Source organism: Bubalus bubalis, chromosome 2, assembly GCF_019923935.1.
Source record: "Bubalus bubalis isolate 160015118507 breed Murrah chromosome 2, NDDB_SH_1, whole genome shotgun sequence".
NCBI lineage: Eukaryota > Metazoa > Chordata > Mammalia > Artiodactyla > Bovidae > Bubalus > Bubalus bubalis.
In genome coordinates, this window is record NC_059158.1 from 92,269,334 (window position 1) to 92,286,066 (window position 16,733).

A 16,733-nucleotide genomic window follows, 5' to 3' on the forward strand; every position below is an offset into this window, starting at 1 on the left:
GCTCAGTCGTGTCCGACTCTTTGCGACCCCATGAATTGCAGCTCGCCAGGCCTCCCTGTCCATCATTAACTCCTGGAGTTCACTCAGACTCATGTCCATTGAGTTGGTGATGCCATCCAGCCATCTCATCCTCTGTCATCCCCTTCTCTTGCCCCCAATCCCTCTCAGCATCAGAGTCTTTTCCAATGAGTCAACTCTTTGCATCAGGTGGCTAAAGTACTGGAGTTTCAGTTTTAGCATCATTCCTTCCAAAGGACACCCAGGCCTGATCTCCTTTAGAATGGACTGGTTGGATCTCCTTGCAGTCCAAGGAACTCTCAAGAGTCTTCTCCAACACCACAGTTCAAAAGCATCAATTCTTTGGTGCTCGGCTTTCTTCACAGTCCAACTCTCACATCCATACATGACTACTGGAAAAACCATAGCCTTGACTAGACAGACCTTTGTTGGCAAAGTAATGTCTCTGCTTTTGAATATGCTATATAGGTTGGTCATCACTTTCCTTCCAAGGAGTAAGCGTCTTTTAATTTCATGACTGCAGTCACCATCTGCAGTGATTTTGGAGCCCCCCCAAAATAAATTCTGACACTGTTTCCACTGTTTCCCATCTACTTCCCATGAAGTGATGGGACCAAATGCCATGATCTTAGTTTTCTGAATGTTGAGCAAAACAGTATGGTATTGCATAAAAAGAGACAAAAAGATTAATGGAACATAATTGAGAACCCAGAAATAAACTCAAGCATATATAGTCATATAATATTTGGCAATATTCAAAAATATTCAGTGTGAAAAGAGTCTTTTCAGTAAATGGAGCTTAGATAATTAGATTTTCATATGTAAAAGAATAAAACTTGACCCATAGTTTACACTACTCACAGAAATTAACTCATAATGGATTAAATTTTTAAATTTAAGACCTGAAGCCATGAAGTTCCTGGAAAGAAACATAAGAATAAAACTCTTTAACATGAGTCTTGGTAATGGTTTTTGAATATGACTCCGAAAACCTTACCAACAAAATTAAAAAAAAATTAAGTAGGATGAAAGTGAAAGTGAAATTCACTCAGTGATGTCTGATTTTTGCAACTCCATGGACTATACAGTCCATGGAATCCTCCAAGTCAGACTACTGGAGTGGGTAGCCTTTCCCTTCTCCAGGGGATCTTCCCAAACCCAGGGATTGAGCTCAGGTCTCCCGCATTGCAGGCAGATTCTTTACCAGCTGAGGATGACATCAAACTAAAAAGTTTCTACACAGCAAAAGAAATCAGCAAAGTGAAAAGACAACCTATGGGGTGGGGGAGAATATTAAACAATATATCTGATGAGAGTTTAATCCTAAAAACCCAATGCAATTGATAAATAGACAAAGGACCTGAATAGACATTTCTCCACAGAAGATATTTGAAAGACCAACAGGTACTTGAAAAGATGCTCAACATCACTAGTCACTACGAAAATATAAACCTAACTCACAGTGAGAAACCACTTCACATCTTTTACAATGGCCATCATGAAAAAGACAAGAGAAAACAAATGCTGGCATCAATGTGGAGGAAAGAGGTCCCTTTAGCACTGTTTGTGGGATTGTAAATTGGTACAGCCACTGTGCAAAACAGTTTTGAAGCTTCTCAGGAAATTAAAAATAGAATTACCATGTGAATCAGCAATTTCCCTTCTGAGAATATATCCAGAGGAAATAAAAGCCATAACTCCAAAAGATATTTGGGGACTACCCTGACAGTTCAGTGGTTAGGACTCCACACTTTCACTGCTGGGGTCTTAGGTTCAATTCCTGGTCAGGAAACTAAGATCCCACAAGCTGTGCAGTGTGGTTAAAAAAAAAAAATCTGCACTCTCAAGTTCATAACAGAATTATACACAATAGTAAAGAGAAGAAAACAACTTCAGTGTCCATGATGGATAAATGGATAAGGATGTTATGGCATACACATATACTCTGTGTGTGTGTATGTGTGTATAGATATATAAAAAATTCAGTACAGTTCAGTTGCTCAGTCGTGTCCTACTCTTTGGGACCCTATGGAATGCAGCACGCCAGGCTGTCCTGTCCTTCACCAACTACTGAACTTGCTCAAACTCATGTCCATTGAGTCAGTGATGCCATCCAACCATCTCATCCTATGTCATCCCCTTGTCATTCTGCCTTCAATCTTTCCTAGAATCAGGGTCTTTTCCATTGAGTCAATTCTTGGCATCAGGTGGCCAAAGTATTGGAGTTTCAGCTTCAGCATCAGGCTTTCCAATGAATATTCAGGACTGATTTCCTTTAGGATGGACTGGTTGGATCTCCTTGCAGTCCAAGGGACTCTCGAGTTTTCTCCAACACCACAGTTCAGAAGCATCAATTCTTCAGCGCTCAACTTTCTTTATAGTCCAAGTCTCACATCCATACATGACTACTGGAAAAACCATAGCTTTGACTAGACGGACCTTTGTTGGCAAAGTAATGTCTCTGCTTTTGAATATGCTGTCTAGGTTGGTCAAAACTTTCCTTCCAAGGAGTAAGCGTCTTTTTATTTCATGGCTGCAGTCACCATCTGCAGTGATTCTGGAGCCCCCAAAAATAAAGTCTGCCACTGTTTCCACTGTAGCATGAAGTGATGGGACCAGATGCCAAGATCTTAGTTTTCTGAATGTTGACTTTAAGCCAACTTTTTCACTTTCCTCTTTCACTTTCATCAAGAGGCTCTTTAGTTCTTCTTCACTTTCTGCCATAGGGTGGTGTCATCTGCATATCTGAGGTTATTGATATTTCTCCCAGCAATCTTGATTCCAGCTTGTGCTTCATTCAGCCCAGCGTTTCTCATGATGTACTCTGCATATAAGTTAAATAAGCAGGGTGACAATATACAGCCTTGACGTACTCCTTTTCCTATTTGGAACCAGTTTGTTGTTTCAAGTCCACTTCTAACTGTTGCTTCCTGACCTGCATACAGGTTTCTCAAGAGGCAGGTCAGGTGGCCTGGTATTCCCATCTTGTTCAGAATTTTCCACAGTTTATTGTGATCCACACAGTCAAAGGTTTTGGCATAGTCAATAAAGCAGAAATAGATGTTTTTCTGGAACTCTCTTGCTTTTTCAATGATCCAGCGGATGTTGGTAATTTGATCTCTGGTTCCTCTGCATTTTCTAAAATCCGCTTGAACATCAGGAAGTTCATGGTTCACATATTGCTGAAGCTTGGCTTGGAGAATTTTGTACTTTACTTTGCTAGACTGTGAGATGAGTGCAATTGTGCGTAGTTTGAGCATTCTTTGGCACTGCCTTTCTTTGGGATTGGAATGAAAACTGACCTTTTCCAGTCCTGTGGCCACTGCTGAGTTTTCCAAATTTGCTGGCATATTGAGTGCAGCACTTTCACAGCATCATCTTTCAGGATTTGAAATAGTTCAACTGGAACTGCATCACCTCCACTAGCTTTGTTCATAGTGATGCTTCCTAAGGCCCACTTGACTTCACATTCCAGAATATCTGGCTCTAGGTGAGAGATCACACCATTGTGATTATCTGGGTCGTGAAGATCTTTTTTTGTACAGTTCTTCTGTGTATTCTTGCCACCTCTTCTTCATATCTTCTGCTTCTGTTAGGTCCATACCATTTCTGTCCTTTATTGAGCCCATCTTTGCATGAAATGTTCCCTTGGTATCTCTAATTTTCTTGAAGAGATCTCTAGTCTTTCCCATTCTATTGTTTTCCTCTATTTCTTTGTATTAATTGCTGAGGAAGGCTCTTATCTCTCTTTGCTATTCTTTGGAACTCTGCATTCACATGGGTATATCTTTGCTTTTCTCTTTTGCTTTTGGCTTCTCTATTTTCACAGATATTTGTAAGGCCTCCCCAGACAGCCATTTTGCTTTTTCATCTTTTTTTTTCCTTGGGGATAGTCTTACTTCCTGTCTCCTGTACAATGTCATGAACCTCCATCCATAGTTCTTCAGGGACTGTCTATCAGATCTAATCCCTTGAATCTATTTCTCACTTCCACTGTATAAACGTTAGGGGTTTGATTTAGGTCATACCTGAATGGTCTAGTGGTTTTCCCTACTTTGTTCAATTAAGTCTGAATTTGGCAATAAGGAGTTCATGATCTGAGCCATAGTTAGCTCCCCATCTTGTTTTGCTGACTGTATAGAGCTTCTCCATTTTTGGCTGCAAAGACTATAATCAATCTGATTTCAGTATTGTCCATCTGGTGATGTCCATGTGTAGAGTCTTCTCTTGTGTTGCTGGAAGATGGCGAATGCTATGTCAGCTTTTGCCCTGCTTCATTTTGTACTCCAAGGCCAAATTGGCCTGTTACTCCAGGTATATCTTGACGTCCTACTTTTACATTCCAGTCCCCTATAATGAAAATGACATCTTTTTTAGTTGTTAGTTCTAGAAGATCTTGTGTCTTCATAGAGCCATTAAACTTCAGCTTCATCAGCATTATTGGTCGTGATATAGACTCAGATTACTGTGATATTGAATGGTTTGCCTTGGAAACAAACTGAGATCATTCTGTTATTTTTGAGATTGCATCCAAGTACTGCACTTCCTACTCTTTTGTTGACTATGAGGGCTACTCCATTTCTTCTAAGGGATTCTTGCCACAGTAGTAGATATAATGGTCATTTGAGTTAAAATTGCCCATTCCAGTCCATTTTAGTTCACTGATTCCTAAAATGTCGATGTTCACTCTTGCCATCTCCTGTTTGACCACTTCCAATTTACCTTGATTTGTGAACCTAACATTCCAGGTTCCTATGCAATACTGTTCTTCACAGCATCAAACTTTATGTCCATCACCAGCCACATCCACAACTGGATGTTGTTTTTCTTTGGCTCCATCTCTTCATTCTTTCTGAAGCTATTTCTCCACTCTTCTCTAGTAGCATACTGGGCACCTACTGACCTGGGGAGTTCATCTTTCAATATCCTGTCTTTTTGCTTTTTCATACTGTTCATGGGGTTCTCAATGCATGAATGTTGAAGTGGTTTTCCATTCCCTCTCTGAGCCACCAGGGAAGCCCATTCCCTTCTCTAGTGGACCACATTTTGTCAAAACTCTGCACCATGACCCATCCGTCTTGGAACACCCTACATAGCATGGCTCATAGTTTCACTGAGTTAGACAAGGCTGTGGTCCTTGTGATCAGTTTGATTAGTTTTCTGTGATTGCGGTTTTCATTCTGTCTGCCCTCTGCTGGATAAGGATATGAGGCTTATGGAAGCTTCCTGATGGGAGAGACTGACTGTGGGGGAAACTGGGTCTTGTTTTGATGGACAGGGCCATGTTTGGTAAATCTTTAATCCAATTTTTTGTTGATGGGAAGGGCTCTGTTCCCTCCTTGTTGTTTGACCTGAGACCAAACTATGGTGGAGGTAATGAAGAAAATGGGGACCTTCTTCAAAAGGTCCTGTGTACACACTGCCACACTCAGTGCCCCCGATACTTTAGCAGGCCACAGCAGATATATACAAGATATATACACAGTGGGATAAAATTTTTCCACAAACATTAAGAAATCCTATCACTTGTAAGAACATGGATGGACCTGAGAGCATTATGTTAAGTAAAATAAACTTAACTGAGATAGATAAATACTGTATGATCTCATATAAATGTGGAATCTAAAAAACAAAATGGTAAAATTGATGGATAGAGAGATCATATTTGTGGTTATTAGAGGCAAAGAGTGAGTGGATAGGAAGTTGGAGGAAGCTGGTCAAAGGTATAAACTTATAGTTGTAAGATAAATAAATACTAGTAATGTAATATAAAACATGATTATAGCTAACAGTGCTGTATGATATATAGGAAAGTTGTTAAGAGGGTAAATTCTATGCATTTTCATCACAAGAACAGAATTTCTTTCCTTTTTCTTCTTTGTCTTTCTTTTCTTTGTATTGTATTCATATGATAGATGTTAGCTGAACCTACTGTGGTAATAATTTTATAATATGTTAATATATAAATCAAATCATCATACTGTATGTCTTAAACTTATACAGTGATATGTCATTTATTTCTCAATAAAACAAAAAAAAGTTAAGACAAATACCAAGATATCAATACACAGTGCTGACTACTAGGCCTTCAAAAAGTATCACTAGACTGATCATGTCTTGTGACAATGCTGTATTATTTTCACATGAAAGTATTATTTCTGTATGAAGTCTTAGAAAGTTGCAAGCATTCTTTTAAGGATGCACAGTCTTTAGAAGTTGTCTCTTATATCTTATTAAAAACTCCTTTAGAACACTTAATAAATACAGTAAGATACTAGATTTTTTTAAGTATATGGTTAATTGTGTACAATATTCAAAAAGGGATATAGTTGCTATTTGTAAGAGTTTCAGGCAACAAATAAAGTAAACAATGTGGTTGTAATCATTATAACTGGCTAATAATATTGGATCACAGATTAATTCTTCTGGTAGAATATAGGCAACAAAAAAGATTTTTACTTAATATTCTAAGCCATTTAACTCTTCACATGATTTTGGTCATATTATTTGATGCTAGCCTAGCTGTAGTTAATGCAGGTTCTAATCCTCTCCATCCATAGGCACTCAGTCGTGTCCGACTCTTTGCGACCCCATGGACTATAGCCTATCAGGCTCCTCCGTCCATGGGATTTTCCAGGCAAGAGTGCTGGAGTGGATTGCCATTTCCTTCTCCAGGGGACCTTCCCAACCCAGGAATCGTACCCGGGTCTCCTGAATTGCAGGCAGACGCTTTACTGTCTGAACCACCAGGGAAGCCCCTCTCATCCTCTAGGAATCTGCAAACAGAGTGAACCTCCAATGTATGAAACTTAGACAACTGAACTCTTTGAAACAGATTTTTATGTTATCCTTCTCAGTGACAATGATTGGCGGTTAACCAGATTAACTATGGAACAAGCCAGGTAAATATTCCCATTACCCATAGGAATCAGAGTGGAGCTGGTTTAAACATATTCCACTGTGGCAAAGAAATTAACTCTCTTCTTTAGGCTTTAGCTTCCTGCAGTACATGATCAAGTAGTCCATGAGAGGAATGTCTTTATTAGCTTGAGCTCATGCTCTACCATGAGCTTGTTTTTGACCCACTTTAATCTTAGCATGACCAACTTTTTTCCCATGTTTGGTTAGAATTTTCTCATTGTGATTCCTAGATGTGCTGTGGGTAAAATATGTTGCTCTCCAACAGAGAGAAAAGGTGATCAAGGTTATGAGAAGTTATTTTCCCTCTAAAATTTAATTGTCTGAACAAAACATGGCTTTTGGGAATACATGTGACAATTTCTTTGTATATTGGGTTTCTAACAAAGCCTCAAAAATGAACATTTTTGTGATCCGGTGAACTCATGTGGCAGGAAATGATGTACTTTTCTAATGAAGTAGAGTATGAAATTAAATTATCACCCAGTTCCTGGTAAAACTTAGAAAAGGATTATGGGTTATTAATCGTTTCATGAGTGACTCAGTGTTCTTTATTTATTGGGCCTTGACTATAAAAAAAAATACTTCATGCAAATTCAAATATTCTCAACATTTAGGAAAACAATAGCTATAAAGGTCTTTTCTTAGAATGAACCATCCCATTTTTCTCTTTTTTCCTCTTAATAATTAAGATTTTGTAAACAAGATAGGGGAAACTTTGGAGGGGAAGAGAAGACACAGATCTGCCAGAACTGAGTCCTACAAAGATGGTGATAAAAATGAAGATAAGATACATGTTTCAATTGTTCCTGCTCTTCTCCACAATCCATGAGCTCTTTTTTCACTGCTTTTGTGACAACTAATATCTATCTTTTCCATATCTGTGGTTTCTACATATTTTTCCTATAAGACATTTTTATAAAATGTATCTGGATTTCTGGGTAATTAAAAACTCAAGTAGATTTTATTTTATTTTATTTTTTTTAAATTTTATTTTATTTTTAAACTTTACATAACTGTATTAGTTTTGCCAAACATCAAAATGAATCCGCCACAGGCATACATGGACATACACAAGGTGTGTCATTTCATTTCTATTAAATAAGTAGGATTAGAATGACTATTGGCTGGTAGAAGCAGATAGTAATTTTTTTTGTTGTTTGTTTTTCGGGTTCTTTTCTTATCAGAGATAACGATATTCCAGATTAGTATTCTACTGTCCTTGAAGCAGAATAACTAGATTCCATATGGGAAGATTTAATTGTGTTGAGCATTCTGGAGTACTGGACCATATTAAGAAATACACTAAAGGTTATGTATGCAGTGAGTAGATTCAGACTTAAGTTGCATCAAAGGATTTAATTACTGGGTTAGATAGGAGTTACCTGTGTGAATGACCAAAACTTTACATCAGATCAGACCAGATGAGTCACTCAGTCGTGTCCGACTCTTTGCGACCCCATGAATTGCAGCACGCCAGGCCTCCCTGTCCATCACCAACTCCCCCAGTTCACTAAGACTCACGTCCATCGAGTCAGTGATGCCATCCAGCCAACTCATCCTCTGTCGTCCCCTTCTCCTCCTGCCCCCAATCCCTCCCAGCATCAGAGTCTTTTCCAATGAGTCAACTCTTCGCATGAGGTGGCCAAAGTACTGGAGTTTCAGCTTTAGCATCATTCCTTCCAAAGAAATCCCAGGGCTGATCTCCTTCAGAATGGACTGGTTGCATCTCCTTGCAGTCCAAGGGACTCTCGAGAGTCTTCTCCAACACCACAGTTCAAAAGCATCAATTCTTCGGCACTCAGCCTTCTTCACAGTCCAACTCTCACACCCATACATGACCACAGGAAAAACCATAGCCTTGACTAGACGAACCTTTGTTGGCAAAGTAATGTCTCTGCTTTTGAATATGCTATCTAGATTGGTCATAACTTTCCTTCCAAGGACTAAGCGTCTTTTAATTTCATGGCTGCAGTCACCATCTGTAGTGATTTTGGAGCCCAGAAAAATAAAGTCTGACACTGTTTCCACTGTTTCCCCATCTATTTCCCATGAAGTGGTGGGACTGGATGCCATGATCTTTGTTTTCTGAATGTTGAGCTTTAAGCCAACTTTTTCACTCTCCACTTTCACTTTCATCAAGAGGCTTTTGAGTTCCTCTTCACTTTCTGCCATAAGGGTGGTGTCATCTGCATATCTGAGGTTATTGATAATTCTCCCAGCAATCTTGATTCCAGCTTGTGTTTCTTCCAGTCCAGCATTTCTCATGATGTACTGTGCATATAAGTTAAATAAACAGGGTGACAATATACAGCCTTGATGAACTCCTGTGATTATTCAATAATCAATCAATTTGTTTTCAAAGTGCACCATAACTATTCTCAGTTCAATCCAGTTCAGTTCAGTCGCTCAGTCGAGTCTGACTCTTTGGACCCCATGAATCACAGCACACCATCACCAACTCCCAGAATTTACCCAAACTCATGTCTATTGAGTCGGTGATGCCATCCAGCCATCTTATCCTCTGTCATCGCCTTCTCCTCCTGCCCCCAATCCCTCCCAGAATCAGGGTCTTTTCCAATGAGTCAACTCTTCGCATGAGGTGGCCAAAGTATTGGAGTTTCAGCCTCAGCATCAGTCTTTCCAATCTCACTTCCTATTAAAATAGTAATTAGTTTCATTAGTGTTAATCTCACCTCGAAATATGATTTTGTTTAATGATAAACTGAAAGACACATTTAGTTTTATTATTAACAAAGACATTTGGCAGCATGGAGAGCACATCAGAACTTCTCTAGAAGGAAAAAAAAAAACCTTGTAATTATAAAATAGGATTCCATTTCCATGGTAATTACTTGTATAGTAATTACTTTAACCACTTGGTATTTAGCCATTATGGGATAGTGCTTGTTACTTTTAGTTACCATGAGTTGGCTTCATATCATTTTTGGGTGTCTATGATACAAACAAAAATTGTAATAAAAATCAATTAAATGTTGTATAATTACAAAAAGCAAAATAATTACAAAAAAGATAAACACCTATAATTTGCATGACTAATAGAACTCTATAAAAAATGAATTCATCCCTTAAACATTTTTGTTCAGAACATAATACGTATAAAAGGCTGTGCTTCTAAATGGGAGAAGTAAGAAGTATCATCAAAAGAGCAGAAAAATGATTCAAAGCAGTGGTAGATTCAAGATAGCATGTGAAGTGGGTATACACATCAGAACACATATACTCAGGTGTGCAAGAATGATTTTTCTTCTTTTTCAAAATCATCTCTGTTTTGATCATAAAATCCTATCCAGCCTGAATGGCAATTTCATCTGAATGGCAGATGGAATTTCATCTCAGTAATTATTAGGGCTCCTGTTTTCCATCAAAACCTTACACACTGGAGGGCACTGTGCAGTGCCCAGAACCAACAGAGTGTTATAGGATTGATGGTATACCAGGTCCAATTGTTGGTGGTCCCTTGAAATCCGAAAGTTCCTTGCTTTGTTCCCAGACAAGGGTTAGGAGGATTTTTGCCAGGTTTGGGAATGTTGCTTTCACTGTTTAGGTTTCCTTTCTGAAAACTGCTAACTCATCTATCTGACATAGTGGGAGTGGGGTTCAGGTCCTTAGCAATCTTGGGACCAGCTGATTCTCCCATCCTTCCCCAACCAGAAATCTATCAGAGTGCCCCCGTCTCCTTCCTCCTTGATCTCTCCTCCCCTCTCTTCCTTCCCTATCTCTGCCTTCTTTCCTACCTATCTCCCTTCCAAGCATCAGACATTTTATTCCCTGAACTTCAGGTTCACAGAAAATAAGAGATCCCAATTCAGATTCTTTTCCTCTTTCTGCCTCCTAAACTCAGGAGAAAAATCACAGAGAACATACACAGAACAGTATCTCAATCAAGTATAGTGACACTAGGTATACAGCCAGTCCTCCACATTCACTGATGAGGAAGGTTGATTATGGGAACTGGGCATCTGCGGATTTTTGTCTCTGTGGCCAGTCCTGGACGCAATCACCCAAGGGTACAGAGGGACAATTGTTCAGTCATACAACATAAAAGTCGATTTTTTTATATTCTCTGAGGCAGAAAGTTTCAAACTTCAGTGAGTGAATTTAGGGTATGGAATGAAAATGTTAGCACTTCTGTTTTGTATTTGGATGATATTACCCTTTACACCTTTTAATTTTGGTCATATTTTATATGTACATATTTTAAAAATTAATTTTTATTGGTGTATAGTTGCTTTACAATGTTGTGTTAGTTCCTACTATACACAAAACGAATCAACTATACGTATATAACCTGTTTTTTGAATTTCCTTCTGATTTAGGTCACCACAGAGCACTGAGTAGAATTCCCTGAGCTATACAAGAAGTTCTCAGCTATCTATTTTATACATAGCATCAGTAGTGTATATGTGTCAATTCCAATGTCTCAATTCATATGTATATCAATGCAATATTAAGTTTATATATAAATAAATGTTATTAAAATGGATGCTTAAAACTATATTAATATCTGCTATATACAAAACAATGTGCAAAATATTTCAGGGTCACAGAATATTTGTGGTCATGTAGTTTACTACTGTGGCTTCCCTGGTGGCTCAGTGGTCAAGAATCCATCTACCAATTCAGGAAATACAGATTCGATCCCTAGATCAGGAAGATATCTTGGAGAAGGAAATGGCAACCCATTCCAGTTGGAATGGGCTACAGTCTATGAGGTCACAAAAGAGTCAGACACTACTTAGCGACTAAATGACAACAGAAATAAGTTTACTACTTAACAGGGGAATTTAGAAAATGAAACTTGTATCTATACCACAGGCATGTTCTATTAAAACAAATCTTTCAAATAAATCCTATTATAATGTTTCAAAAGAGGAAAAGTTTATATCTAGCTATGTGTTTTTGTGGTAGGGTCATTGGATAGGACATAGTTGAGGAAAACTTCATCAAAGTGATACTTCTGGACTTGAGTCTTGAAAGCAGAATACATATAACCTTTGGAAATAAATTAAGGAAGAAGGGTAATCCATCTCAAATAGGAAGGCCTTTGAGCACCCCTGAAGGTGCACAAATAATTTTCAAGAGGTATTCAGGTATGGATATTTATAAAGAAAATGTCTGATTTTCAATGTGCATTCTTTCTTAAAATCTATCTGCCTGCTTTTAAAAATCCCAGGAACACAAAGTGGTGATTCTGGAATTCATGTTTTGTTTTTGTTTTTACCCCTAAACAACATCTGCACGTGGGGAAGGGTTACTAAATATATATTGTAGCAGCTGCTGCTGCTGCTAAGTCGCTTCAGCCTTGTCCGACTCTGTGCGACCCCATAGACAGCAGCCCACCAGGCTCCCCCATCCCTGGGATTCTCCAGGCAAGAACACTGGAGTGGGTTGCCATTTCCTTCTCCAATGCATGAAAGTGAAAAGTGAAAGTGAAGTCACTCAGTTGTGTCTGACTCTTAGCAATGTTGTAACTCCGAACTCATAATTTTTTAAAATTTAAATTTGAAAGATAGTTAGAAGACTCAGAATGGTGACTAGGAGAAGTACAAAATACATCACAACACTATGTAAAACACAGAATAATAATTAACATTGATTGTTGATGTTGACCAAGAACTCAGTGATGTAACAATAATAACTTCAACAACCAAAAGGTTACTGCTTTAAAGTATATAGAGTTTTCATATACATTGTCCAACATCATTTCATATTCATTTTTCCAACATCCTTATGAAATAGCTGACGTACTTCCAAATTACAGAAGACACTGTGACTCAGAGAGGTGATACAACTAAGCAAAGACTATACAACTCTGTATGTTGTTGTTTAGGCACTAGGTCATCTCTAACTCTTTTGTGACCCCATGCACTGTAGTTCACCAGGCTCCTCTGTCTATGAGGTTTCCCAGGCAAGAATACCAGAGTGGGTTGCCATTTTCTCTTCAGGGGATCTTCCTGACCCAAGGATCAAACCTGCATCTCCTGCACTGGCAAGTGAATTCTTGACCACTGAGCTACCTGGGAATGCTGTACAGTTCTATACAGAGGAACTGTAACCCAAATACAGACCTTTGGAATATAGCTTATGTATATGCATACTAATATGTTATCTTTATGCTCCATCCTTGCAAGTTTGCAAAAACACTACTGAGTAAATTGGGTAAAAGTAAAGTTCAAAAAAGATAACTGACCTGTAAGCAAGTGTTAGATTCAGACTAAATGCCCAGATTTCAACCCCCATCTGTATCCTTGCTTCCAAAGTACAATTCTCAGAAATATATATCACTTGTGAGATCTTTGGAAATGTAGATTCTCTGGCCACAAAACCAGACTTACTAAATCAGAGTTTGCATCTTTAACAACATCACAGATGTTTCATTAAAATTTGAGAAGCACCAGTATAGATGACAAAGCAAATCTCTCTGCACAGGTAAAATAGCTTGTTTGGCATTTACAAAACTCTTTCTGCTGGTGAATGGTTCAAACACCTGCTTCAATATTAGAAATTCTCCTTATTATCCATAAAAATCCAAAGACAGAAAAAGGAAAAAGGTAACCACAGTGAGGTATCCCCAGAGTTTATTTCCCTGAATTCTGATGTAGTGCCCTATGCTTCCAATACTTGTAAGAATGTAGGGTTTTTTTTTTTTTTTTGGTCTGTTTGTTTCTTCTTTTTAGCATAAAGTCAAAAAAAGAAATATTTATAAAGATGGTGGTGGTTTGTTTAAACTCACTGCACTTTTGTAAATTTTAAATGACAAGTATGTTCTGCCATTAATAGAGTTTTTGGAGCCATTCATACAAATGTGCCAGCACATGCAAAAGCCACACATTCTTTGTTAAACTAAACAGTCCTAAGCATTGTGTGGACTCCTGGCATAGTATGGCTAAATATTCAGACACATGCCTATATAGTACTGTGTGTTCTGCCAAATAGAGGGAAAACAAAAGAAAGAAAATCATATAAATATACTGGTAAACATTGACTTTGTAAGGAACAGCATAAGCTGTGTTGGAAAAAAATGTAGAGCATGATTCAAAGAATACATTTAAATTTTTTTCCTTAGGAAAATGTATCTAATTTGTTTTTCATGAAAACATGTATTTAGCAGTGGGGAGTTTTTCATTGGCTAAGATATTTTGGCATATTTATGGTGTAAAGGTGATTGGAATTATATTTGCATTCATTTTGCACTGAAATTTGAAATTAGTATAAGATATACACTTTGTAACATAAAATCTTTGCCAGTCAGGATATACTCCCTTTAAGGAAGCATAATTCAGTACATGAAAATTCAAAGTGACTAACCTATAAATATGGGGGAATTATTCATGTTACCAAAGGATCCTTCCTTTACCAAACATCTATCACAGGATATCTTTAAATAACTAGCTTCCTTTTAGGACATTTAAGAGTACTAGATTTAACATTTATGATGTTCAAGAAATATCTAAAAAGCATACGTGTTATATAAGGCATAGGTCTAGGTACATGATTTTAGAAGTCCTTAATGATCTTGATTTATGCTACAATTATTAATCATTACCAATTGAGGAAGAATTTGAAAGGCTAGTCATCAAGCCAATATGACGTTTCTTCAAAAATTTTCTCTAAAAGTATTTCTCTTCAAATACTTTCTCACCCAAACTCCCTTTATTTTTCTTCTGGTATGATAATTTTCTAAATTGTATTCTATTACATCTGTTTTTTAAAGGGCTATTTAAAATTCATCTCTCCTTCCATAAAAATCAATGCTTTGCTCTCCTTTCTCTCCAAACATTCCTACAGAATTACACAATTAAATCTCCCTCTAACCAAACTCAGCTTCTTCTAGGACCTCTCACAAACTCCATTGTATCCTGGCAGATGTTGTGAAGGAGTGATTCAAACACATAGAGTAGTTTGTATTGGCTGTTGTTAGTTTATTATCCATTTTCATTGGCTTTGGTCAAGCTTGAGGCAGAACCAGTTGTTACTTTCTCACGATTTTGTTTCTTGTATAAACTACTATCTAAATTATGCCAATTTTCATTCATCCTCATGTTCATAGAGTCTAGTGATTCTCTCCAGTGTACGTCCTTTTTAAAATTGTCACCAGTGTTTATCTTCTAAGAAATAAATCTGGTCTTACTACTCCAATGTTTAAAAGCTTTCCATGATGTCTCATGTAGGGTGGGAATTTCTCATCTGCAGAAAAATTATCCAATGACTGAGCCTAACTGAGTGAATAATCAAATCTTAGAATAAAATCCTGGAGTCTATCAAAGATCTTATATAGTTTTATATCAGCCCTCTTAAACGATGGGAAAAACAGCCAATAGCCTTTGTATTTAAGTCCAAGATACAGAAGAAAATTATCATTTATATTCTTATCCCTCCTTTTTTAATATTAATACCTGCTGTTGTGTCCATCTTCTTAATTCAACATAGTTTAATCAAATTTAACTCAATCTAATTCATCCAATGCTAATTCCAGGTAATATTTCTTCTATATATCTTTTCTCTGTAATGCTTTCTTTTCGTGGCTATAAGATTTGTTTTATTTTATTCCATTTTAAGAATTTTCCTCTTATTCCTTTCTGACTAAGATACAGTGCCTCTCCTCAAGAATGTGCGTTCTATCAATTTTCTTTGTCAATTCAGCTAGCAGTCTCTGTCACCATATGTTTTGTGCCATTCTGAGAAATATTATAAGGCAGAGTAAGATGAAGGTAGGCATAAGCAGGATCACCTTAAAAATGGAGATTTTCATAATGCTGTCATTTGGAAAATTAAAGTACAATAAATTCATATTGGCTTGTAATTATGCTCACACTATCCACTATTTGTCCTCGTGTATGCTATTCCATAGCTGGTCAGAAAGGCTTGTCATTTCCTCACTGCGTTAGACTCTTGTAGGACCAAATGGCATTTCTCAAACTTGAGATTCTTTTCCTTTCTTTTTTTTTCCACCTGGAAAATTCCTAGGCATGCTTTAGAACTCAAATGTCATCTCTTTAGTGAAGCCTTCTAAATCTCTCTGGGAAGAATTATGCTTTATCATCTGTGTTGTGGTATTTTAAAATTCACATTAATATCCATTTGAAAATTTTCAGTTTGGAATTTAATAAGTTATATGAGTACACATAACAATGGGTTACCTAAAAGCCTAGGGCTCAGGTCATATTATAGTCAGAATAAAAGCAAAGAATCAGAAGGGAATTTGCTTATTTTGTACCTTCCTTGCAAACTCACCTTAGATGAAAAACCAAGAAGCATACAATGACACCAGTGTATAATTTAGAGAACTTTACATGCTGAAATTATTTTAGTTGTCCAGCTATCAACAGAAATCTAGAAAAAGATGTAAGCTATTGCAGCAAGTGAACTAGCTCATATTCTTACTTGCATTGACAGGCTACAAACTTCAAACATCACCTCTAACATTTCAACCAATATATTAGATGTTCCTAAGCCAGTTTCCCTGCATAGGTAACTCTTTCACTGAGTAACACACAGGCTGGGAACTTGTCTCATTAATATTTCCCACAGGTATACTATATAATGTTCAGTTCTTAAGCTTTGTGGTATTTAGTGTTTGCAGACATATAAAAGTGCACCTTTTCAAGGAATGAGACACATGCTTTTCCTGATTCTGCTTCCAGGCATTACCTTCTAACTTATTTCAGCAAGAATTTTATTATATTTGGAAGAAACATTGAGAAATTTTCAAAAGGAACTAATGGCTTTTAAAATAAAAATGATTAGCCATTGCAATTGTATATTGGGATTTA